General features: G+C 44.9%; 1 pseudogene; it reads left to right on the forward strand.

Moving 5' to 3' along the window:
• Positions 1-24,711, forward strand: part of LOC144828372 (uncharacterized) — a 136,385-nt pseudogene extending 111,674 nt beyond the window's left edge.
• The last annotated feature ends 1,245 nt before the right edge of the window (positions 24,712-25,956 follow it).

Consider the following 25,956-nt stretch of genomic DNA (forward strand, 5'->3'; position numbering starts at 1 on the left):
AGACGGAACTGTGCTGCATATAAAGTAACATGGTGGACCCATTGAATTACTTACTGTCCAGTGTCCACTGAGTGCAAAACTTTTCTCTCTGTGGGAAAACCTCTTGTCTGTTGCTTTCAGACCGAACTTATTTTTCAAGGGGAAAATCAGCAGTGCCAGCTTAAATCTTTAAACGTGCCCCAATGAAAGATGCCCAGGGCGCAAAGTCCTTGATGGCCTGCTTTTTTACATTACAATTCCAAAGGAAATCACAAAAGAGGACGGCCTTACAGTAGTTAATGAGATTCGCCACCTAAAACACACTAATCTGGCCTAAAACGAAAAGAATGCTGATGAGGATATCAGCCCTCACACCGGGGAGAAGAAAGGTGCGCCGTTAAGATCAATTGTGGGCACCGGGCGGGATGTCACCTTTAATAGCTTTTGCAAAAGACTATCTTTTAAAATGCATGTCTGAGACAAAAAACCTCTCCGTGGGCACAGGGGCTAAGAACAGAATTAAAGAAACGGCGCCAACCTCCTCAACTGCACCAATCACCCAATATTAGCAGAAGTTTAACATCACTTTAAAAAGATAGCGATTGACCTACCGAGAAAGTACATGAGTAAATGTGTAGCAATACACTGATTTATACTGTCTCCCCTCAGGCAAATACCTCTCTTAAGCGCGTGCCCTGGAACATTTTGTTTTATTACCTAGTGAGATAAGTGGGGGAAAAAAGCCTTCGGTACCTGGGGAATTAAAATGTTCAGGCTTGTCATATCAGTGTCTTTTCAATTTCATGCAGGGCGAATAATTAGAACAGTGTTTAAATTGAGCGCAGAAGAAAGATGGGCTCAAGTGCAAATTAATTTCAGATTATCACAACAAAGACCATCAAACCTCAACAAGCCTGCCAGGGAGAGGCTTCGCGGCGGTTCCTCTGGTACCTTCCCGCCCCCAACTTACAACAAAGGAATTTCAGCTCAAATTAAGCTAATGATCCAAACGCCGCACTTCTGTCTACCTTTTCCCTATGCCTCGTGAAAGCACTATTATTTACAAAAGGAAAAAGACACCAAGCGTATTGCTTTAAAAAAAAAAAAAAAAGAAAAGAGGAAAGGGAAAAAAGAAGAAAAAAAAGAGGAAGACAAGGTGCCAGGGAGAGGTTAGCGTTTAGTATCCGTGAGGTGACAAAATAAACAGTCAGCAGGCCTGACAGGGCATGTACATCGTCAAAGTGCCTTTATTTTGTGGAAACTATCTTGAGTGAATTGACAGTGCTGAAAGAAGCTGGAATGCGTCCGCGGCCCCACTCACAGAAGGCCGAATCCAAAACCAAACAGCATGGCTCGCCTCCTCCACCTGTCCATCAGCACAGATTTTATAGACATGCAACGTCTTACTCCATCCTTTGGGAACCTTCTGCGGAATGAAGGGAATCAAGCACTGAAAAAATTCACATCAGGCCTCATTACCTCATTACCTTTGCAAAAGTGGAGGGAGAGAAATTTTTATCTCGGAAGAAGCTTGGGAATCTCATCGAGAGGCTCTGTCTGGTTATTGCACAGCCAAGCATGCAGCGCCGCCTCTGCGGGATTGAAGCTTTCCTTCCATTTCAATACAGTAATGATCTACTCATTAAGGTTTTTAGGGCAAATTACCATCGCTTATCATTATGCCAGTAGCTAAGAAGCACTAAAAAAAAAAAAAGTCCGTTACAAGATTTTCCATTTTCGGTTATCTTGACAGTGTGGCAGACCTGTGTTGCCATTTTGATGTTTTATCAATGCGTGTAATAAAATTCCAATTTGAAAAGAGGTAAACGAATTTGAAAAATCTACATTTTTATGCCCGCTGCTCTCTTCAACAACACATTTGTAATCAGGAGTGACTCCCAGCTGGCGCGGAATCTGGATGCCTTCATGTAGCAGGGCGCCGAGGTGTTGCTGGGCACACAATCCACTGGGATTGGCCCCCTGGCTGAAGAGATCTGCCACTCAAAACACATGAGCATAGGAGACAGATGCGGAGCCAGGATAAAGAAAGGAAATGAGAAGCAGAAACAGACCGGGATAAAATAGAAGAAAGATACAGAGGTCTAGATAAAAAGAAAGAAAAACAGAGGTGGGGGTTCAGAGTGCAGCAAAGAAGGATGAGAAAACATGAGAAGGAGAGCGAAGGAGAGAAAAGTCGTCGCCGAAAGAAGCTTTTAGGGGCGGGACTGCGGATCCCTTTGAAGCACGGCCTCGCGGCCGTGAACAGGGATGTAATTAGGGAGGAGGAGGGGGAGGAGAAGTGGAAAAGTGAGGCCGAGCAACAGTGGGCTTTGAAGTGGACGCGCTCGAGGCAGGCGGATGGAAAGCGCGTGGAGCAGGGGGCGGAGCGGATCCCTTTGAAGTGAAGCTGCTGGCGGCAATGATGCGAGGCAGGCGGATGGAAGCGCGTGCACGGGGCCACATGCACTCGTGGAAATCCGCCGATGGTTTAGCTTTCTAAATTGCCTACAATACTCTCGTCCAATTATCCTTTGCGGGATTAATAGGACGAGACCTAAAAAGGGCCTATTTGCTGTAAATTCCTTACTGTTACCTAGGAATCGTGCAAGACATTTGTTCGTGTCTAATGGCCAAACTAACCATCTCTTCCAACTGGGGTCTGACAAGATATGCATACTCTTGCGCAACATGCTATCCTCATTGTATGATGTCATCTGCTTGCAATTCTCGAATTGTGCAGGCATAGGAACTCATGGTGTGTTCAAATCTTTTATCTTGGCAAGGCCAGGACATGTTATTAGTTGCACAGTTGTGTTCAGAACAATCACTTGTTGTGGTATTAGGCAAGGTTTAACCCCATAAGTGCTGCAGTCGGTTGTTGGACGTCGCAAGCACTACCTTCGTAGTGCTACGCACGTCCAACGGCTGATGCGGCCCCGCCCGTTTTGCGGAAGTGCGGCCGCGGCAAACTGGTTAACTAAAGCCTCGGTTCCCTGAACCTGCTAATCTTTAGTCCCCCAAATAGACTTCACGTCTTTTGTATCCCTCCAAAAGACGAAATTATGTACAGAGAGCAGGTGAAGGAAAAAAGAAGAGTAAATCAACTAGGTGTTTGTTAGCATATTCTTCTTTGTAGATGTCGGTGCAAGCCTGTAATAGAAAGCGGTCGGGCCAGAGGTGTCATACCCAGTAAAATAATCAAACCTCTGGGCAAATGTCTTTGAACTGCCTTGTGGTGGTGTGGGGCAATGTTCCCATTGTGTGTAGGTAAAACCTGCACGTGGAATACTAACTTTGTGAATAAAATTTTGTCTGTAATGTTGGAAACCAAACATTTTATCATAGTTAGCTGTACTATCATATACCTCATCACACACAAACACAGTAGAATGCTCTAGATCATGGGTACTCACAAACTTTCTGTCGGGGGCCAAAATGACAGTGTGGTTTGTGGCCGAGGGCCGCAACAGTAGGGGCGGGGTCAGTGGGGTGCTGGGCTAGAGTAAAAAAAACTGTTTCAAAACATTAGACAATGCAACAGTGCTGTATTTCATAATCAGATGTAACTACAAAGAGCACATTTTGACAATACATTTTTATTAGCAGACAATAGCAATCTTAAGAGGTATTGCATAGCTTCATACACACTTTGACCCCAATTCCATCACAGTCTCTCTCTGTCAGTCTTTGTCTCGGTCAGTCAGTCTCTCTTTCAGCCAGTCAGTCTCTCCGTCAGTCTCTCTCTCTCTCTCTCTGCCAATCAGTCTATCTGTCTGCCAGTTTCTCTGTCGCTCTCTTTCTGACAGTCTCTCTCTCAGTTGGACAGTCTCTCTCTCTGTCGGACAGTCTCTCTCTCTCTCTGTCGGACAGTCTCTCTCTCTCTCTCTGTCGGACAGTCTCTCTCTATCTCTGTCATACAGTCTCTCTCTCTGTCGGACAGTCTCTCTCTGTCTCTGTCGGACAGTCTCTCTCTCTCTGTCGGACAGTCTCTCTCTCTCTGTTGGACAGTCTCTCTCTCTCTCTCTCTCTCTGTCGGACAGTCTCTCTCTCTCTCTCTCTCTCTCTCTGTCGGACAGTCTCTCTCTCTCTGTTGGACAGTCTCTCTCTCTCTCTCTGTCGGACAGTCTCTCTCTCTCTCTGTTGGACAGTCTCTCTCTCTCTCTCTCTCTGTCGGACAGTCTCTCTCTCTCTCTCTCTGTCGGACAGTCTCTCTCTCTCTCTCTCTCTCTCTCTGTCGGACAGTCTCTCTCTCTCTCTGTTGGACAGTCTCTCTCTCTCTCTGTTGGACAGTCTCTCTCTCTCTCTCTCTGTCGGACAGTCTCTCTCTCTCTCTCTCTCTCTGTTGGACAGTCTCTCGCTCTCTCTCTCTCTGTCGGACAGTCTCTCTCTCTCTCTCTCTTTCGGACAGTCTCTCTCTCTCTGTCGGAAAGTCTCTCTCTCTCTCTGTCAGACAGTCTCTCTCTCTCTCTCTCTCTCTCTCTCTCTCTCTCTCTCTCACATTGTCGGACAGTCTCCCCTCTCTGTCGAACAGTCTCCCCTCTCTGTCGGACAGTCTCCCCTCTCTGTCGGACAGTCTCCCCTCTCTGTCGGACAGTCTCCCCTCTCTGTCGGACAGTCTCCCCTCTCTGTCGGACAGTCTCCCCTCTCTGTCGGACAGTCTCCCCTCTCTGTCGGACAGTCTCCCCTCTCTGTCGGACAGTCTCCCCTCTCTGTCGGACAGTCTCCCCTCTCTGTCGGACAGTCTCCCCTCTCTGTCGGACAGTCTCCCCTCTCTGTCGGACAGTCTCCCCTCTCTGTCGGACAGTCTCCCCTCTCTGTCGGACAGTCTCCCCTCTCTGTCGGACAGTCTCCCCTCTCTGTCGGACAGTCTCCCTCTCTGTCGGACAGTCTCCCTCTCTAAGTCGGACAGTCTCCAGTCTCCCTCTCTAAGTCGGACAGTCTCCCTCTCTAAGTCGGACAGTCTCCCTCTCTAAGTCGGACAGTCTCCCTCTCTAAGTCGGACAGTCTCCCTCTCCCTCAGCCAGTCAGTCTCCCTCTCCCTCAGCCAGTCAGTCTCCCTCTCCCTCAGCCAGTCAGTCTCCCTCTCCCTCAGCCAGTCAGTCTCCCTCTCCCTCAGCCAGTCAGTCTCCCTCTCCCTCAGCCAGTCAGTCTCCCTCTCCCTCAGCCAGTCAGTCTCCCTCTCCCTCAGCCAGTCAGTCTCTCTCTCCCTCAGCCAGTCAGTCTCTCTCTCCCTCAGCCAGTCAGTCTCTCTCTCCCTCAGCCAGTCAGTCTCTGGGTGGTTGGGCCATCAAGAGTGCTCCAGAGCCAGCTGCAACTGGTTTTCCCCCACCCTGCACCCTTAGACAAAGGGATTTTACAGTATAAAGAAGGGGCTGTGTCCCCATGAATGTGTTCTGCTTTTGGATCCTGCCAGAGGTGGCTGTTGCTGCTGCTGGGGCCAGGAGGACCGCCACTTGGGGTGTCTCCCTGCCTGGAGACCCAGTGTGCTGGCTCTGGCCCAGCCTTGCCCCCCCTGCCTGCCTCCAGACCCTGCTGGAGCTGGTGCTGTGCCTACAGCACTGAGAGCACTGCTCTCTGCCCTTCAGCGCTGGGGAGCGCTGAAATCTCCTACCTAGTGCTTGGAAGCGCTTTATTTTGGCCCTAGCGCTGTGAGCGCTGTATTTTGTCCTGTAGGCGCTTGGGAGCGCCTACCCTTCGTTTCTAGCGCTGCTAGCGCTTGGTGTGCACAGCCGGTGCCCACCCGGCATCTGATCGCCCCGTGTGGCGATTTGGCGGCGCGGGTGCCACCCCGCTCATTGCCGCTTTGTTTTGCCCGTTTTTGTGGTTTGCCACGAGGGAGCCCACTCCTCGGATGAGACCCCGCCTGCCTATCTAAAGCAAACCGCCGCGCTGCCCACGGCGACCCGGAAGTGGTGAGGCGGCCAGCCAATCGCGGCGCGGCCCAGGAGAGGCCGACCGGAAGTCCCGCCTCCGCAGCCGAGCCGGGAATGGAGAAGCTGCCGGCCGGGTCCCCGAGGCTCCCCGAGTGGAGAGGAGAGCCCCGGGACGAGAGGAAAGGAGCCCCACCGCCCAGGAAGAGTCCTGGACCTTCGAGCAGCCGGTGAGTGAAAGCCGGCTAGGGGAGAGGTGCGAGGTCGCGCACCTTCCCCCCCCCCCTGCCTCTACTCGAGCGGCCCCACTTGACAGCGGGCCGCTCCACCAGGGCGCACCTTTGTTTCCCGAGTCCCCCAGAGGTGGGGACTCCCACAGAAGCACCCACGTGTTCAAGGGTCCCCCATGAGGGGCCCCGCCGCCCACAGCAGTGTTGAGGAGCCCAGAGCGGCTCCTGGGGGCGTTCTTTGCTCGTCGAGCCTGAGAGGCTCCAGGCCCCTACCTTTCCCGTTTTCGAGCTCCTGCGAGGCTCACTGCCCATCTGTATTTACGAGCCTGAGAGAGGCTCCAGCCTGCATTTGCTACGAGCCCAGAGAGGCTCTGAGGGGCCATTTCGTTCGAGAGCCTGCGAGGCTCTTGCAGGGCATTTGTCCTTGCTCCGAGTCCCCCCGAGAGGGACTCCAACGACGCCCCATTGTTCTCTGAGCCCCGAGTGGCCCTCCAGTTGTTCCTAGGTCCCCCGTGAGGGACCCCACTGCCCAGTAGGCGGCAGTCTTGCTTTGTGAGCCCAGAGAGGCTCTGAGGGGGCCATTTCCTTGCTTTTCGAATCCAGCCCTTGGTCCTCTGCTTTTTGGCCCCCTATCCTTGGCCCCCCTCCCACCCCGGTTGCCTCCGTTAAAACACTGGGCATTAAGGTCAGCCAGGACCTGTCCATGCATGGCCAGGTCAGTGCTGTAGTATCCTCCTGCTTCCTCTCCCTTCGGTTGATCCGAAAAATTTCTCGTTTCTTTTCCCTTGAATCTCTCAAAATTATCATTTCTGCCCTCATCACTTCCCGCCTTGATTATGGAAACAGCTTGTTCGTGGGTATTCCTGCCTATGAAACCCGCCGCCTTCAAGCAATCCAAAATCAGGCTGCCCATCTCATCTTTCACTTGCCCAAAACTCACCATATCACTCCTGTCCTCAAATCCCTTCACTGGTTACCCATCCTGCAGAGATCCTTGTTTAAACTAGGTTGCCTTGTCTATCGGGCCCTTGATCGCTCTGCACCGGCGTTCATCAACTCTCTGATTTCCTCCGACACCCCTGTCCGCACTCTCCGTTCATCTTCCTCTGCCCTCCTCACTGTTCCCCGTTTCCGTAAAACTCGCACTGGTGGGACTAGATTCTCTGTTCTTGCACCCCGGTTTTGGAATTCCCTTCCTCTCTCTATGCTTTCTATTCCTATCTTTTCACACTTCCGTAAAGCGCTTAAAACATTCCTGTTTGCCTTGGCCTACCCCTGTTAAACCTCCTTGGCCCAGTTTGTTCTGTTCCCTAGAGCTCTCAGCGCCAGGAAGCCGTTTGGCCACCGTGCGCTCTATAAATAATTTCATTCATTCATTCATTCCAGAGAGGCTCATTGCCCATGCTTGTGAAGAGCCTGAGAGAGGCTCAGGGCACCAGTTCTTGTCCAGGAGCCCAGAGAGGCTCCGCAGTGCCACAGTGGTGGTTCTTGAGCCAGAGAGGCTCCAACGTTGCTCTAAACTTTCCCTGCACCAGTTGCCCAGCACTTCGTGGGCAGCTGCTACGTTTAGGCCCCCTGACTTTTGGGACACAGGGCGTCCTAGCCCTAGAGAGGCCAGTTGGCCTAGGGACAGTCACAGGTGGTGACTTATCTGAGTTTGGCGCAATTGTGTGCTTTTACACCTCTGAATGTATTGTGATGCATCATGTGTTTTCCCTTCTTACACCTCTGAATGAATGTTATGCATTGCATCATGTGTTATGTGCTTACACCCCTACAAGTATTGTGATATGTAGGTGGTTGTTTTCTCCCTAGTACAGGTGGTGCTAGTGAGGTCCTGTTACCAGTGATTACTGGTTGTGTGCTCTATTTTTATATTGTGTGCTACAGTGATTTTTATTTCTACAAAGTTCTAAAAGTGCTGATACCCCTGACAGTGGTCCAAGTGGCCCTGTCCTGTACAATATCCCTTGTAAATTCCGCCCGTGCCTGTTGGCACAGTGTAACAAGATGTGTGTTTTATCTGATGTTTATTTATTATAATACAAAGGCTATTTTCATATAACCTTGTGTGGAGTTTCCTTTGTGGTGGGCCTTTGGGTTGTTGTTGCTGGGGTGCGTGCGCAAATACTTAGCCTACATCGCCTCCAAGTTTAGCCTTGCTGCTCGCGCCACGTTACTTAGAGGGTGAGCAGGGGTTATCTTGGCGTGTAACTCCCTTGCCCTGACTTGGGAGTGGTGGTCTCTGACTGACTTTGGCGAAAGCCCTGGCCAGCCGGGGATCCCATTTCCAACAGGCACTGACATCAAGTGAGACTGGCAAAGGGGGTTGAGGCGGGGGGAGGTACTCACGTGGGCTGCTGTGGGAAAATGAAGCCCTCGGCCCCCAGCGCACACAGGGACAGCAGCAGGGCCTTGGCCGGCAGCGAATGTGGCGTGCCTCTGACAATTGTCTGAAGTTCTCCAGCGGTTTACATGAACAGGGAGGGAGTGTCTCTGGCGCTCTCACATCAGCGGCTAAATGACTGCAGGTTTAGTGTGACTGAACTGCCACGGGAATGAGAGGACGATGCGCACCGGAGAAGTAATAAAAACAAGCATTGGCCGCGATATGTGGTGAGGGAGGGGGAGAAGCACGAGTGGTGTGCACGCGCGGAGGCAAAAGTGAAAGCCGCTGTACGTGTAAGGGTTGAGAGCATGAAGCGCGTTCTAAAAACTAGCATTGGCCGCGATATATGGTGGGGGAGAAGTGTGAGTAGTGCTCGCGCACGTGCGGCGGCAGCTGCTGCGCGTGTAAGGGTTGAAAGCCAGATGGCGCTGTAAGGCACGCACCCGCGCACCTGGCACTCAAGCTCTAGGCTCATGGCACCATGTTCTGAAGCCCCCTTACTAAAAGTCTCGAGAGCCGCGCATGCGCGCTGGCTCAGCGAGACCTAATAATCTCGCTTAGCATAGTGTGCCACCCTACTGGTATTTTGCTGTTTGTCATTGGATCCAGATATATCAGCTACAACCAGTAACATTATACCTGCAACAAGTCAAGACCATTGGCTTTGCCAATGGTTGTTAGTTGCATACGATAAATAAGCAACAATTATGGCTTTGTTGTATTTAAATTATAATATTGAAAATGCTTCAGCTCTGAAAAGATAACAGTGAAAGAACTAAAACCCGTCTATTTTAAATTACCTAAAAAAAATTGTGCAATGATGCTGCTAATGAGATGAGATTTTTTTTGTTCACCCTGGGGGCGAAAATGGAGACCCCGATAGTAAGTTGCATAAGATAAATAAGCAACAGCTATGGCTTTGTTGTATATAATATATAACATTGAAAATGCTTCAGTTCTGACATGATGAATCTGTGAAAGAACTTAAACTAGCCTATTTGGAATTAGATCAAAGGCTTTGTGCTGCTGTTGAGTTGAGATTTATCTAAGGGCGAAACTGGAGACCCACATGGTTGTTAGTTGCAAAAGATAAATAAGCAAAAACTATGGCTTTGTTGTGTATAATATTGAAAATGCTTCAGGTCTGAAATGATGAGACTGAAAGAATGAAAACAGCAGATTTGAACTGACAAAGGCTTTGAGCAGTAGTGCTGCTGTTGAGTTGATATATATATTTTTTTCACCCTGAAGGCAAAAATGGAGCTCCGATAGCTACCCACTTTGAGGCACCTGACCCACTAAAAGCCCTGCCTGTTATCTTGGGGAGAACTAACTTGCATAAAAAGTAAATTTCAGCTGATGATTAACTCTCAATCGGTCATAGAATGCGGCAACAGTGCCATCTACTGTCGCATTCACTTAAATTAATATGTAAAACGTAACCACTCGCAATAAATCAAAGAGAAATACATACATATATATATCTCTATCCAAGATTTTAAGACCCTTCGAAAACCCCAAAGGATATCTTTACCTTTTGTGTCGATACATGAACAAAGACGTCTAGGAACAAAAAACTACAAAATATGGGGGACCAGCAATGACAGTGATGGCATTGGCATTCACTTACTGCTTTCAGAGGCGAGGATGACGCGGCAAATGGTGCCAGGGGGCAGTGAATCTCTGCTCTTTTTCAGATGGGCACACACTGCTTCTACCGGCGCTGGGGGGAGCATGCAAGACACTATTTGTCTGCGCATGCCCCTTTTCTCTGCAAATGCGGCCCGAGGAATTACAATAGCAGTAATGGCGCAGAGTCCCTGACTGCTGTTTTCCATGGGGGCCGCAAGGGAAGATCTGGCGGGCCGCACTATGAGTACCGCCGCTCTAGATCTTGTAGCATTTCATGCACTGTATCAATGTCCCAATTATCAGAAACATAATTTATGGATATTTTAAACAAATGTGGAATTTGTAAAAGTACAGTGGTACCATACACATCAAATGATACCCGGCATATCCCATACAATCTCATCCAGAACTGGAACAGCTGAAATGTTCACCAGGGAAAGGTCTCTTTGTTCACGGTGTGGTGATGCGTGTGGTTTCCGAACCAAATTCACCATTTGTCCTGCTGAGCATTCTGGGATAAAATGTCCATTCAGAAGCAGAAAGAACACTGTCACAAAACCAATCCAAAGGGCCAGGAAAAGTAATGGAATTGTAATCCAAAGGTGTAACCATTGAGAAACAAAGTATTTTCTTTTCAGCCAAAGACAAAAACCACGCACCTTTAGTCAGAAAGGTAGAGGTGGTGAAGGTGGTAGTTCTTCTTATGCTTCAGAGGAGAAGTCATCATAATGAATGAATTAGCCAGAGGCTATCCGGGCTATCTTTGGTAGCTCAGGTTGTTTCGTACTTGATGAAAACTCGATCTGTGGTACGTTGACGTAGACATGTTCTTTTCAGAATTTCGAATAAAAATTTGTTTTTGTACTTGTTGACTGTACAGTGGTCATAGTTGTTGCAACAGGTAGAAGACATACTTTATTGTTGTTTAGTGTTGTCTCTAGTTGGATAGAGCATGCTTCATTCGTAATTAAAGCCTCCATCTTAACTTCCTGCACGGTAGCAAGAGGAGACTGGTAGGCACCCAGGAGCCCACATGGCTTACTGTTGAGAATCGGCCACATTGTGTGGTTTGATCAGATCAATGGAGACAAACATTTTGTATTCATTACAGGCAAGGGGCAGAGGGAGTATATTTCTCATACCTTCAACAGCCAGGGCAGATAAAGGCTCTCTGTAGGATGGCTCAAACACTTTCTTGTCCCCAATCTTTTCTCTGACCAGATCCCCAACCTTCTGGATCCAGCAAGGCCTTGCTGGAATTACTTTACCTTCTCCAGTGACAGTGCGTTTTACTTGGACGTTGCTTTGTTCGGCCCAGAAATCATTAGTTTCCAGTAAAACAGCCAAACATTCATTGCTGTCAAATGGGGTTTCTAACATCACTGTACTGGCATTGTAAACATCTGGAACCCACATCTTAACCCCAAACAAGATTCCATAGGGAGTCCAAACAACTAGCGATTTTCTTGGCATGTTATTTAAAGCTCTCTGGACCCCATATATGTGATAGACCCAACAGCGACCTGAGCCTAGGACCCTTGCTGTTAAAAACTGCTTTAAGTCATGGTGTTTCTTCTCCAGAACTGCATTTTGCTTGGGATGGTATGGAGACGAGAAGCGAAGGGTCACACCCATGCTCCCCATGACCTCTCTGTAAGCCCTAGAGATAATGCCAGACCCTGGTCAGAATGTAATGTGCCAACTGCGTCTGTTGCGATAAAAGACTCGCGGATCCTTTTCCTAACAGTTCTGGCATAAGCCGATCACTGTGGTTTGTATTACGCTATCACCCACTCCTGGAATCTGAGCATATGGTGTGTTCTTTGCCTCTAATTTGTAGGAGTACTTGAGTGGAAAGCCTTTCAGGAGGTGTGTGTCGTTACGAGCAGCATTGACGTCTACCATGATATCCCTTGTCTATCCTCATGCTATAATGAGTGATTACAGCAACCAAAGCAGTGCAAGCTGTTGCTTTTGCGGCTTTATCAGCCTTGGAAAACCCTGCAATGTGAACGGCAACACTTTGATGGCTCAGTGTATGTCTGACAAGAGCCCGCTGCAAGCATTCTTTCTGCTTTGCCACTTGTTCCCAAAGCAGCTTGAGCTTTACTTTGCTACCCTTTGGAGCCAGAATGGAATCTGGGACTCAGAAATGTAGATATTCCTTATGTGACTGCACACAATAATACGAATTGCAAACTATAGGTGTGGGGAAGGCAGCATCCGTATTTTGTAGTGCCAGTACTAGAGCCTTTAATTCTGCCAGCTGCGCTAATCAGTTAACTAGTGACTGCATATAGGTATTCTCAGGATGGAATTCTCCACTATGCATACGCCCTTTCACCATTGCATATGCTGCTGAGTATTGGCGCTTTGTCCCTACGGCAGGCTGAGCAGAACCATCTGTGTAAATGATGTAATCATAGTGTTCTAGAGGCATTATTTAATTAGGCAGATGATATTCTTGTACGTACTGCAGGAAGGCTTGTATTTGTAGTGCAGAATCAAATCTGTAATCTGCTTCTGTTGTGGATGGGAGTTAGCCCATTGTATCCATTGTCGATGTAGAGCTTTAACGTTCGGAATACTTTCTCTGGTGACAGTCTTTAAAATTGGTACCGGGGTCACAACAATATTGTGTTTTCCCTTGAGCCATGGCTCGGTCTTTAACCACAACAGGCTGTACTGCTGTCAGTATTTTTTCAGTAGGTGCAAATCGCATTTCAGCATTGGTATGTAGATGCGATTTATATGCAATCAGTACTGTTACCTTCATTAAATGTGACATTAGTGTACCCTGATGTACCCGGGATGACACAGCTCACCAAGTTTGTTGTGTTTAAATGTTTGTGGAGATTCTTTGAAAGCTATCATGTCATCTTGTGCGAAACATAGATTTTCTGTTTGTTTCCGTGTCTAGTGTGTACTTGAAAATTGGGAACACATCAAATAGTAGAACGATTTCACCCGTTCTGCATAATCTGTACTCTATGTCCTTCCAAAATGTAAAAATCCCGATATGGATTACTAATCTCTTCAAAGTCGCTGGAGGTTGGAGTAATGTGCATTATTGTTTTTTATTTCTTCTGCACATTGTTATTTATTAGTGCAGCACTGTGTGCATTTTGTTCTGCAAATGTCCAAGCAGCTGTGTTTAAATGTCTGTTAACTAATACTAGACTATATGAATGATCTGGTTTCATGACGTGAAACAAAGTATTATTCATGGAAGAGGTGCACCTTTCTATCACACCTTGGTATTCAAGTTGTTCTAGGATTTCTCTAACTTGTTTAGCTTAATTTTTTATTGAATACTTTTTTTGAGGTTGTGGGGTTGTCCTCAATGGAAGGTGACTATAAGGGGAACCCTCATCCCACCCAACATTGGTGCGGTATAACGCAGGAGCTAGTGCTAATGCCCACTCCTTGAGGTATGAATGTTTAACTGATTCTGGGACGAGGTCAAAGAAAGCTGGTAAGATTACTGTTTCCCCATTTGGGCAATCCATTATGAAATAGGGTAGCCAAATATTGTAACCTGAGTGAGGTCCTCCCAAAAGAGGACATTAATGAACCTGGGTATGTTCACCTCCAATGGTAGTTGGTCTTCGTATAGACCAGGGGTCTCCAACCTCTTCTGTAGTGAGAGCCGTAAATCGGTGTGAGCTAGTTAAGGCCAAGCACATCGCGCATTTTTTTTAGAGACCACCCGCGCCCAGTTTCATTGACTGAAAGCCTAATTTCTTCGAAGCCCATAATGTGGTTTGAACAAAAGGGGCCACACCCCCTCTTTTGAAGCTACAGACAGCTACAGGTTGCGCCACCTGAAGCGAAAGCTTGTATTGCATTGCAGATTTCCTGGAAAGTTTAACGAGCTGCACAGGCTACAAGCATATGACCTCCTTTTGTGATCCTCTATCAACTTATTCACACACTGCAAAAGCTAAACCTCAACATATATTCCTTACCAAATGTTATTTTTTAAGTCTAGCTTAGATGAGCAGTCATTAGTTTTCCAAAAAGACACTCATTTTATTATGAATAACCTCAATTATTTCCCCCTCAACACATTCACTTTTTTTTTTACAGTTTTAAAATGTCCCATCCTGGTTCAGATTTAAATAATTTTGTACTCATTTGATTCATTATGGGGATTTATTCTCTCTATATGTAGAATACGTATTTTCCAACTTAATACACGGCCCAATCAAGTTCAACAGTCACAGATGCTCTAGTCTCGGGGGCAATGGGAAGGTTTCCAGTTCTTTATGTGGCTATATCTGTCTCCGCAGGTACGTACCCTCCCATAGCTTACTTTGTAAACAGGATAACTTCTGAGATAGAAGATATTTATTTGGAGAAAAAAAGAGTTTGAAATACTGCTTTATTTCAATGATTAAATGTAGTCATTAATAAAGCAGAGTTTCACACCATTTGTTTAGACAGCATTTAATGTGCAAATAAAATCTGCAACGCTGCCTCGCCAATGCAGATACTAGGCCAGGGCAGAGGCTCACAATGAATGCATACAGATGAAGGCTGACTATTTTGGAGTCGAAGCAGTCTTAACAGATAAGCTCTGTTCCCAAGAAGCAGTCAAACTCAACCTCTAAACTGAGGATTTAACCAGAATACTCAAGATCTGTCCATGATCTAGAACCCAGAGAAACTGCTTTAGTGTTGGTGTTATTACCACATGGGCAAGGAACAGAGACTGCATGGGCAAAGTGGGCTCTGACCCAGAGCCCCCCCTTTGAGGGGGCCCCGATAGAGCCAGAACTGTTCTGCAGAGAGTATTGCCCGAATTACCTTTAATAATTTTTATGCAGATTGCTTTAAATATAATTTTCCTTTCATTCATTTTGAATGTGGGTAATACATGGGAGTGTTAGACATTTTGCAGAGATATTCTATGTTATTATTGCATGCAATATCCATAAAGTTTCTTTTAGAACGAAACAGGATATCACATTAGAAATGGGACGGCGTCACAGATTATTTGCAGTAATGTTAGCGAGCTGCTGCTCTGTTAAATATCGGAAACACACATCACTATCCTGAATACATTATAAACACATTTATAGTTTGGACGAGTGTGACCGGGCTCTGTCAGTGACCTGGCTACAGATGGTATGAAAGAGTTGACACTGAATCATAAATTCATAGCTGTGCTGAAGAGTGGAACATTTTACATTCCTTTTAGGAGTGCAGACGGGGAGAGCCTTGTTTGTATTGTGCCTTACGTAAAGGAAACTGAAACTCACTCTGCTTCTACTGTAAAGCGGGAGAAAAAGATATTCCCAGTCTTTTGCGCCTATGGCATACAAGTGGCTGAGTATGAAAGGCGCACATTGCAACTCCAGTCTGGAGAACAGAGGATTAAGATTTTACTAGCCAGGCCAGTGCTTACCGATTATCTGCTGCTTAGATGTGTCAGGCAGGAAACACGACTTCGTAGCAGTTCAATACTACTTGTGCCACCTCCATGCTAGCAGGCTTTCAGGGACCTGCTGCTCCACTCCACCCTCCTCTGGCCCACCTGCTGCTTGCTCCGGCACGCGATCAAGACCTCAGTGCCAGAATGTGAAAGACAAGTGACGTTTAGAGGCAGTTCAGACACAGCGTCATCATCTTTGGCCCACGCTTGGCTCAGTTAGGCCAATCTGAGCAGCTCGTTTTGGTGAGGGCAGGCAACAGCTATGAAAAAAGCCTAAAACAATACATGAGAATAATAGGCTACAAAATTGAGATATAAGTCACAAGCTACTCATGGGGGTTCGCCGAGCTACCAATAGCTTGCGATCGACCAGTTGAAGTCCCTGATATTGACTATGTGGAACACTCATCCTGGTATCTGGTTTTTCCACTGTGATGTACTCACTCAGCGGACAATCAATCAGGTTCTGGCAAACTATTGTGACTTTTGCCATGCTGTCCAGCATTGTCACTGACCATTCTCCAGCCGGAAGCAGACTCCTTAATATCCGGGCATGCCTGATCTTAAGTCCGGCTTCCTTCTTTTTGATTTGAGGTTTTGATGTTTTATGTTGTTGTTCTTGTTTAATAATGTAGTTAAACTTTGTTGCGAGTCCTTCGGTTTCTCATGCTCCTCTGATCTGTGCTCTGACCATCCTCCTCTCTCTGAATGTTTGCCAGATGATTCCTGGAATGAACGAGACAAATGTGTATCAGTATCCAGATACCGGTCGGGCGATCTAATATTATTACGGTTTCGCAAGTTATAATGTTTCTTAGTGGATTCCTTTTTAGGAGACCCACCCCATTGTTTTGTTTTCATTATCTTTCTTGTACTCCCATTTCTTCTTTGTGGAAGATTCAGGTGCTTTCTTAGAGTTATCCTTTTCAGAATTACTCTATAAATGTGGTTTCCCAGTCTTTGCTCTCAAAGTATCTCTTCGAAGCGCAGCATAGGTTTCTTCGATAATTTTAGGTAATCCGTGCTCCTGCTGTGCAGGAGTGCAATTCCTCTGGCATTGGCTTGTAGCGAATGCTGCTGCTTCCCCTCTAATGTTGCTCAACATAATGGCAGATGCGGCTGCAAAGTTGCCCATCTGTTTCATCCGCAGGTCCAGGACAGCTGCTGCCCTGTACTCATTCTGGATCTATTTCAGCACTTCAGGCAGAGCAGCCAGCAAAGGGGTACCATGTGTTCAGGTTTACAATGCATTAAAGACCTGCCCCTACTGGAGCAGTCTTCCACAGAGTGGAGCTATCCCCATTGGCAATCAAATTGTTAACATTCTGTTTTTTCTGTGGGCCCGTACGGTGAATATTGCTTTAACCTGATTTGTATTTTGTGCAACCCAAGACTGAATTTCTTCCCTCTTGGCGGTAACCTTTCCCATAACTGCGTTCAGTGTTTATGGGCTCATGCCAAGTGAAACAAATTGTGGTGGTGCAGCTTGAACAGCCTGTGCTGGAATAAGAGTTTGTGTTCTCACCACCAACCATGTAAGACATCTATATATTGTTACTAAATTATCGTATAATCCCTGCATCTGAGCTGCAGACTGATTGATGATACCAGAATACGATGTGCATCCTGCAAGGACTGTCCATGTCGCCCCCTCATTGCAAAGTGGGTCCAGTCTCACTTTTGCTATTGTGTGTGGGAGAGCACCTTCAAACTAATTGATGTGTTCTTGGTAAGTTAATGATATCTCCGTATTTTCATATGGAGCATAATTGTCTGGTATTTCGTCCTCCATGTAGGTGTGAAATAATCGTGTTGCATTGTCTGTAGTTGTGAATGTAACCCACGATTAGAACACCTCTGTCCTATATGCTTCGTGTACCTCAACCACGACGGTGACATCTCCACCGCCGATTGTTGTAGTGGTTTCTGAGTATTTTTATACCTGCATTTCTCAGCAATGTTTGTGCCATATATGCGAAATGTGCATAGTGGGTAGACACAGTGGGAATTACAGCCTATTAAGCTGGAACTACCAATACATAGGGTATATCCACTCAGCTGAGGAGGATATTCCCTACCACCTTAGACGTCTCTAGTTAAAAGGTGTGTAGGGGTCTCTGAGAAGGCACAATTGAACAATTCATGTGATCCATGCAAAATAAGAACCCAACTAACATTGGGTTCCATGTCGTGTAGGTTCCAGTAATCGGTAGGAACTGCACGTTTGTGGTCGGCATAAACATTGATATGATACCAGACTGATTCCGTGCACCCACTCAGGATATAGTGTCTACTGGACCAGTTTGTTCACAGTACCACCATAAGCCCCCCGAAACCAGATAGGGAGCAAATAGTTCCCGCAGCCACTGATCATGACAGCCCTGCTCCCTCAGGAATTGCGGTAACTGATCTAAAACCCTTTTACTCAACACTCGTGCTCTTTTGCTCAGATAAATGTACAAAGAATGCACAGAGGGACTTTTCAATATTTATTGAACCAACGTGATTCTTGTATAGAACATATGCACAACTATGATCAATAGACAAAAGCAGATGAAAGTTATTAGAAGTATCATGACAATGCATAAAACAAAAAGTTTCACCATCTTGCTGAAACAACGTATATACGCAGGCATATGAAACCGTATATCAATCTGATATACTCCTACTATGCGTCCCAAAACCTATATGTCTAGGGTGTATGTGTATGTTCTGCCAAGAATCCCGTGGTGGATGATGCAACCTCATTACCTGTAGGGAAAGTGTGTAGGATTCCGTCCTGGTCACAAGCTGAACACCCCTCACAAGCTCTTCCAGCGCGAGGTACCGACGGAGAGCGTTGCCTCCTTCTCTGAGCTGTTGCCAGGTTGAGGTGAAGCTATCTACCCAACAGTTGCTGGATATATCATGTCCTACTCCCACGCACTTTAAAGATTTTAAGATATGGAAATTTAGAACATCATTCAACGGACATGGAGTGATTTTAGCTGTCGAGTGATATATATATATATATATATATATATATATATATATATATATAATAAAACATTTGGAGGATACTACGTTAATCTTCAAGTTTATTGTGATAATTGAAGAGCTACATTATATACTCTTCACATCCTATGAATCAATTCATTTGATTATATGTAGAATCCCATGCTGGAATAAAGGAACTAAAGGATACAATTGACTTTGTTTGGTGACAGCGTGATATTGACTGAATGTGTGCACATTGAAGTTCTTGACCAAGTAGATACATGTAGCGAAGTGAGGAAAGGGAACCTATTAGATATGTAAACCACTGCTGTGAACACCCTGAGAAAGGCTTTTAGCCGAAATGCATTGGTGATAGTAAAGATCTGTAACCAGTGTCTTCTCAAAATCCGTACAGACGTGGTATCTGACAATCAACAACTGTGATCACTTTATCTGAAATGGACATAATTTTTGTGTCTACTTGAACATCATTTAGATATATTGTATTAGATCAACTGTGACTGCTTTTGTTCACTAGCTGAAGACATTTGTACCTCACTGGTATATCATACCTTATGACAACTTGTGGTTTAAATGTATACAGAGAAGGATTTAGGATGTGTATTTTATGGAAATGATCATTGATTATATGTATGTATGTCTCTTATAATCTATGAAATAATTTATAAGAAGAAAAAAGAAGTGAAATAAAAAAAGATATATTTTTGTATCATAGCAGTATTGGTTGCATAATTTCATCAAAGATCTATGGTCTAACTGCGACACAGTTTATTATTGTGCACAATGCCCTGTGTAAATTTGTTTTCCAAATAAAACACCCCTCACATAGATATCAGTGAGCTACTGAGCGAAAGCATCACCATGTAGAGACCTCGATGACAGCAGAGGGGCTCCTCTACCAGCACTCAGAAACAGATGCTTCTTTATAATCTCAGCCAAAGGCAAGGTAGACTTTTGTTATAATCAGGCTGCCATTGTTTATGTGCTATAGATCGCAGTGTCACAATATGTATGAAAATAACAAGTTCATTTGCACGTTTGTATAGGCCTTGTGCACAATGTCAGGGCAATACAATAGTATTCTTGCGAAGTTGATTTGAGTAAACAAGGTTGGTGTTTCCAAGAAACAAATCCAAGCTATCACAAATGCAAATGTGTGCCAAAAAGCCATGTGAAAAAGTAAGGGTAATTTTAGAAAGAACTCATGTTAATATAAAATGGCAATGTTTCCTTCTGGGGCTTACTGGGACGCATTGCAGCAGCCTCAGACCTCCCTACAGTCTCAGTGATCCTTTGAGCCCCATGCACCCCTCGGCTCCCTGCAGTCTCAGTGTACCACATATCTCCTCCAGTCTCAGTGCTCCTCTGAGCTCCCTGCAGCCTCAAAGGAACTATGAACAAAGGAAACTCTAGGAGAGAGATTGGTTAATAGTTTCCTGGCCGAACTACGTGAACAAAGGGTTATTGCAAAAGAGGGCAACTTTGGCATGTTTCCATGGTTCATAATAGAGCTGGGGCATCACTGATAGTTGGGACCCCACGTGGGATTGGCGTTGGATAATACGGAGGAGAAAGATGAGGCATCACAGGGAATGGGGCAAGTTCTCTGATTTCGAATGCAGTTAGCTATTGGTGAATTTCTAACTTATACAAAAATGTTAATTTTTCACAGACTAGTGCGTACACTGTACTGATCCTGTATTGTACCTTTGTAATTTCTATATGTATTCAGTGGTATTTTTCAAATCATCTCACATATCTAGTGTTTATTTTAAATGGTATCGAATTTTAAAGTCCTTCGAATTCCAAATAGGCCTGGTGGGGGTTAAAGAAATGCAACCTGAAAAAAACATTTCTCCACGTTTGGGGTTTGAGACTGAGCAAGGATAGGCGAGCACTCTTGATTTGCAGTTAATGTGGCAGGCATTATTCTAGCTATGTGCTACCCCTCTCCCAAGGCACATTGTTTTTGTTGGTGTGCTGAGGATGATGGTTTCTGCTGACGGCTCTACACCTCAGGGCACATGTCATGTCAGACCCTACATGGTTGTAGATCTGAGCTCACTCTGCAAAATGTGTTTTTTCTCTATGGACTATGAGGTTTATATAGAATGCATAGGGAGCTAGGAAAGTATTATTTGTGTTTTGGGAGTGTGTGCTTAAAGAGTGAGAGAAGAGACTCAGTGGCAAAATGGTTGTGTATAAAATGTATGAATGAAAGAATGTTTGTGGTTATTCTGGGACTTGTTCATTGTTCAGGAGGAGCAGGTCTCGATTTTGTGTCTGTTCAAAACCCCCTCTCTACTGAGGTAACAAAATGGAGGCAATACAGGAGGGAGGTGGTCTGACACTTCCTGTCATGCTCAGCCTTAGTGAGGTGACATTGTCCCCTGTAGTGAGTTATATGATGAGCATGCTCAGTGGTTCCTGGCAGAGGTGGGTGTCACCCTTTTAGATCCCCTGAACCTTTATCACACCTCTTACCCCATCCCCTATTTCCTTGGAACAGCTTGGTGTTATGGCAGGGGAACACCTTTAGGAAAAGATTATTTTGAGTTGGCTTCCAATGTGATACAACTTATTTTGCAAGGCTGGGGAGGCTCTCCTCGTCCTGGATTCTTTTCTGGCAAGAGAAGGATGTTATCTGCCCTTCCTCACTAGTACTTAGTTTCTAAATATAGATTATGTTCCTTCAGAGAACAATTATCTGTGTCTATTCTCTGTTGGCTGATTTGTGCTTTCTTACCCAGTTAGCCAATGAGCACAAAAGGGGAAGATTCTACTACAGAATCTCTGTATGGATTTTTGAAATGGCATGACATATCCTCACATCACTGCTTTATGGAAGAAACTAACTTGCCTTAGGACATTGTATGTCTGCAATGTTATGAAACAGCTCCTTGGATTTGATATGCTGCTGATTTGCTCAGAGAAGTAATCTAATATTGCTTTATGGAAGTTTACTTCACAAATTCAAGAAGATCTTAAGGCAGATCCAGTGGCGCTTCCAGGGATCTGATATTTGGAGTCTGAGTCAGTGGAGGGACGGTTTATACACTCTACTAGTCCTAGAAGTTACTGGTCAATCTTAAGAGTTGTAGTACTGTAGTTGGACTAGCAACGTGTCATGGTTAAGGGGACCACGTTTTTTTTAACTGAACAGTTCTTCAGATTGGCGGGGGCACCAGTTGCAATCAGAAAACTTTACTTTTGAGTTATGCTTTATCTGTGACATTAAACCTTAATATCTCAAGTGCAGCCCCCATTGCGTTTCTCCTCCTTCTTTCTGTGCCTCTCTCCTTCAAAATCACTCCTCCTCATCCTGTTTCTCTGTCTTTTATGGTTTCTTTGATGAAAGCAGGTACCTGATTAAATTCCCACTCTCACAGAGATTTGTTTCTCATTCACAGAATCAAAGAACCTGAAGAAGAGACTTGCAGCATCCGAAAAGCCTTTGGCAGCATCACCAGATGATCAACTGTATCGTTTAAAAAGATGCACACCAGAGATCATCTTTATGAGTATACAGAGTGGAAAGAAAATTAGCTCTGACTTTGTAACTCAAATAGTTACCTCAGATGTTCTGTTCCAGTGAGAAACCAAACTAAGGCAGAATGGGAGGAATGCTTCACTCAGCTCCCACAATTTTAATTCTAATGTGAAATGAGTGCAGTTCATCTGAAAATCCTGAGGATAAAGCATACCAGTGTAAGGAGTGTGAGAAAAGCGTTTCTCCCAGGAACGGTCTGTTGAAAAAATCAGAGAAGGCTTACAGGGGAGAAATCTAACTGTATATGGAATGTGGGTAAACCTGCACTGACCCGCTCTTCGCTGCACAGGCATCAAATAGTTCCTTCTGAGGATAGGTCATACCAGCGTACGGAATGTGGGAAAAGCTCCACTGAACCCATGAAGTTGTTGAGAGACCAGAGTCCATACAGCTGATGAGCGCTATCATTTTACAGAATGTGGGCAAAGCTTCACTGAGGATAGCACACTGATGAAGCAACAGATAATCTGTGCTGGTGAGAAACCCTTTCAATGTAATCAATGTGGGAAAACGTTCACTGAGAACAAATCAATGTTTTAATATAGTCAATACTGGTTAGAAACCTTACAACTGTACAGAAAGTGCAAAAAGATTCCCTGAGAAGGGCACACTGGTGAAGCATAAGATAATGTATACCGGTGAGGAACCCTGTCAGTGTACAGAAAGTAAGAAAAGCTTCACTTGGAGTGGCATACAGTACATTCATCACACTTCTGAGGTATCCTGTCCGTGTACAGAATGTAAGAAAGGCTTCAGTGAGAATGGCACACTGGTGATACATCGCACAACCTGTTCTGGTGATAAACCCTATCAGTGTGTGAAATGTGAGAAATGCTTTGCTGCAAAGGGCAAACAGTTAGTACACCAGAGACTCCATAATGGTGAGAACCCCTATCAGTGTACAGAAAGTGGGAAAAGCATCATTAAAACATACAGTTTGTTGAAACCCCAGAGAGTGCTTAGTGAAGAAAAACCCTTCCACTGCACAGAATGTGAAAAAAGGTTCACTCAGAAGGTCACACTGCTGAAACATCAGAGAATCCATACTGGTGAGAAACCCTTCCACTGCACAGAATGTGGAAAAAGGTTCACTCAGAAGGTCACATTGCTGAAACATCAGAGAGTCCACACTGGTGAGAAACCCTATCAGTGCCTAGAATGTGGAAAAAATGTCACTGATAAGAATGCATTGTTGAAACATCACAGAGTGCATACTGGTGAGAAACCCTTCCAATGCACAGAATGTGGGAAAAGATTCAGTGAGAAAGGCACCCTGGTAAAACATCTGAGAATCCATACTGGTGAGAAACCTTATCAGTGCACAGAATGTGGGAAAAGCTTCAGTTTGAAGAGCAGCCTCGTGGAGCATCAGAGAATCCATACTGATGAGAAACCCTATCAGTGTACAGAATGCGAGAAAAGCTTCACTGAGAAGGGTACATTATTGAGCCATCAGAGAATCCACACTGGTGAGAAACCCTATCACTGTACAGAATGTGGGAAAAGCTTTACTGTGAAAAGTGCATTGTTGAAGCATAGGAGAATCCACACTGGTGAGAAACCCTATCACTGTACAGAATGTGGGAAAAGTTTTACTGTGAAAAGCTCATTGTTGAAGCATCAGAGAATCCACACTGGCGAGAAACCGTATCAGTGTACAGAATGCGGGAAAAGCTTTACAGTGAAAAGTGCTTTGTTGAAGCATCAGAGAATCCACACTGGTGAGAAACCCTATCACTGTACAGAATGTGGGAAAAGCTTTACTCTGAAAAGCGTACTGCTGAAACATCAGAAAATCCACATTTGAGAGAAACCCTACCACTGTAGAGAATATGTAAGAGAAGAGAAGTTTTACTGAGAAGGATACGCTCCATTCAGATTCCCTCATTAAAGGCAATTCATTGTGACAAACGCAGAAAACCCTTACAAGAATGCAAATATTGTAACATGCTCAAAGAATCCGTTCAGTGTAGAAAACTCATATCCTAGAATGTGGAATTCTGGTGAAGCAAGGGGACTTAAAATATAAAAAACATTTGAGTGATAAAATGGATACAAAAGCGAATCCAGAAGTCAGATCCTAAATACAATAATAGTCCGCTCTTTCACCTTACTTATTCTATTGTTTGACAATTTCTTCATATTATAAGCATTGCCATCTTGCCCTGCACAGGGGTACCTGACTGGTGATTATAATTGTGTGCGTAATTGTTGAAAGTATAAAGGTAAAGATCATCATTGCCTTGGTGTCAGACCAAAAGCTTTTTTAACTCTTTATTACTCCATTCACTCACCATCTAACATTCCCCACCATGACATCTGTCTGTGCTTTTATAAAATACTACTTTTATCATGAATTTATATGCACACATTCAGACTCACACTTTTGAAAAGAAATGTGCACCAATAACATGTTATTTGGAACAACAAAGCAAGAGTCCCACAATTCTTACTGTGACAAAATTCCATGTTAAAGCTTCAATGCAATGTAATTGACTTGAAAAAAATATTTATAAAAACTTCCCATGGGAAAACATCATGATGTATGAAGGTCTGTAACATGTAATATGCTGTTTATTCTCATTTGTTTTTGCTGTTTTAAAAAACATTTATATTTTTAAGAGTAAGTGAAATGCTATATTGTTTGGTTATTTATAGTAACAAGACAAAAATAATTCTGAATTATGTAGATACATGTGAATAGAATCCTTTTTTTGCAGGCTCCCCCCACACTTTTTGCCCTACTATTGCTAGATTTAGCACTGTGTTGACTGTAGTGCCTGTGGGCCCTTCAGTCCAGGCATTGGTGCATGTACTCTGACCCTTAAAAGTATGTTTAATTGGCTTATCTCCAATTGGCATACAATTATTAATACATTATTCCTTAATGTAGGACACCCAATGTACCAAGGTCTATATGATAAGTGTCCCTCATGGACTGCAACACTTTACTATGCCACCATGAATGTGATAAGGTGTAAAATCCCTCCCACACTGCCATTGCAGACTGGCAAAGCAGTTTTAAACTGCTAATTCGACTGTGCCATTCCAACATGTGGCGAAGCCAAATCCTTCCTTTTTAATATTTGTACGTCACACCTAAGGTAGGTCTAAAGAGCTTCAAAGGCAGGGTGCATTATATTAAAGAGAAGGATATCCGTTATGGTCTTCTTGCCCAGACAGTAAAAAAACCTGCATGGTAGTTTTTACTATATTAAGCCTAGTAGCCCCATTGGTTAGTAAAGAGTTACACAATGACTACTCAGTATGGCTAGCTTCCAAATGGGACTACTAAAGTTGAAATGTTAAGGCTTCAAAAGAATCATTGCATTAAATCCAACTTTATGCCCAATTTGAGTTTAATGTAACTATTTTATAAATGGCAAAATTTAGAAAGTGGTCACTTATTTGTCCAAAACATTCCAGTAACGCTCTAGTTGCAGATAACTGCTGTCCTCCTGGGGAAAGGTGAGAATAACTCTCAGGAAGAGGAACAAAGGACCTGCTCACAGGAAGAGGTGTGATCTTCTGGCAGAATGGCCAGAGGGAGTGTGATCCCAGAAGGCAAGATTGAAAGGGCAAGACACCTTTGAAGGCCAACTGGTAGTTACATATGGAAGGGGTTGTTGCTCTTTTGTTTAGGCATACAAGCTTGTTTCTTGGGCACAGGGGTAAAAGCTGTTGTCAAAAACATTTTTTAGGTCTCGCCTGAGCCAGCACATGCGCTGAACTGGCGAGACTTTTAGTAAGTGTGATTCAGAAAGCTGACCACACGCTTTTTGTGAGGCCTAAAGCGTGTGGTTATTTGCACGGTTACGCGCACAGGCGCCATCTGGCTTTCCTCTCTCGTCGTGGCTCATGCAGCGCATCGC

This window comes from Lissotriton helveticus, chromosome 4_1 (genome assembly GCF_964261635.1).
Source record: "Lissotriton helveticus chromosome 4_1, aLisHel1.1, whole genome shotgun sequence".
NCBI classification, from domain to species: domain Eukaryota; kingdom Metazoa; phylum Chordata; class Amphibia; order Caudata; family Salamandridae; genus Lissotriton; species Lissotriton helveticus.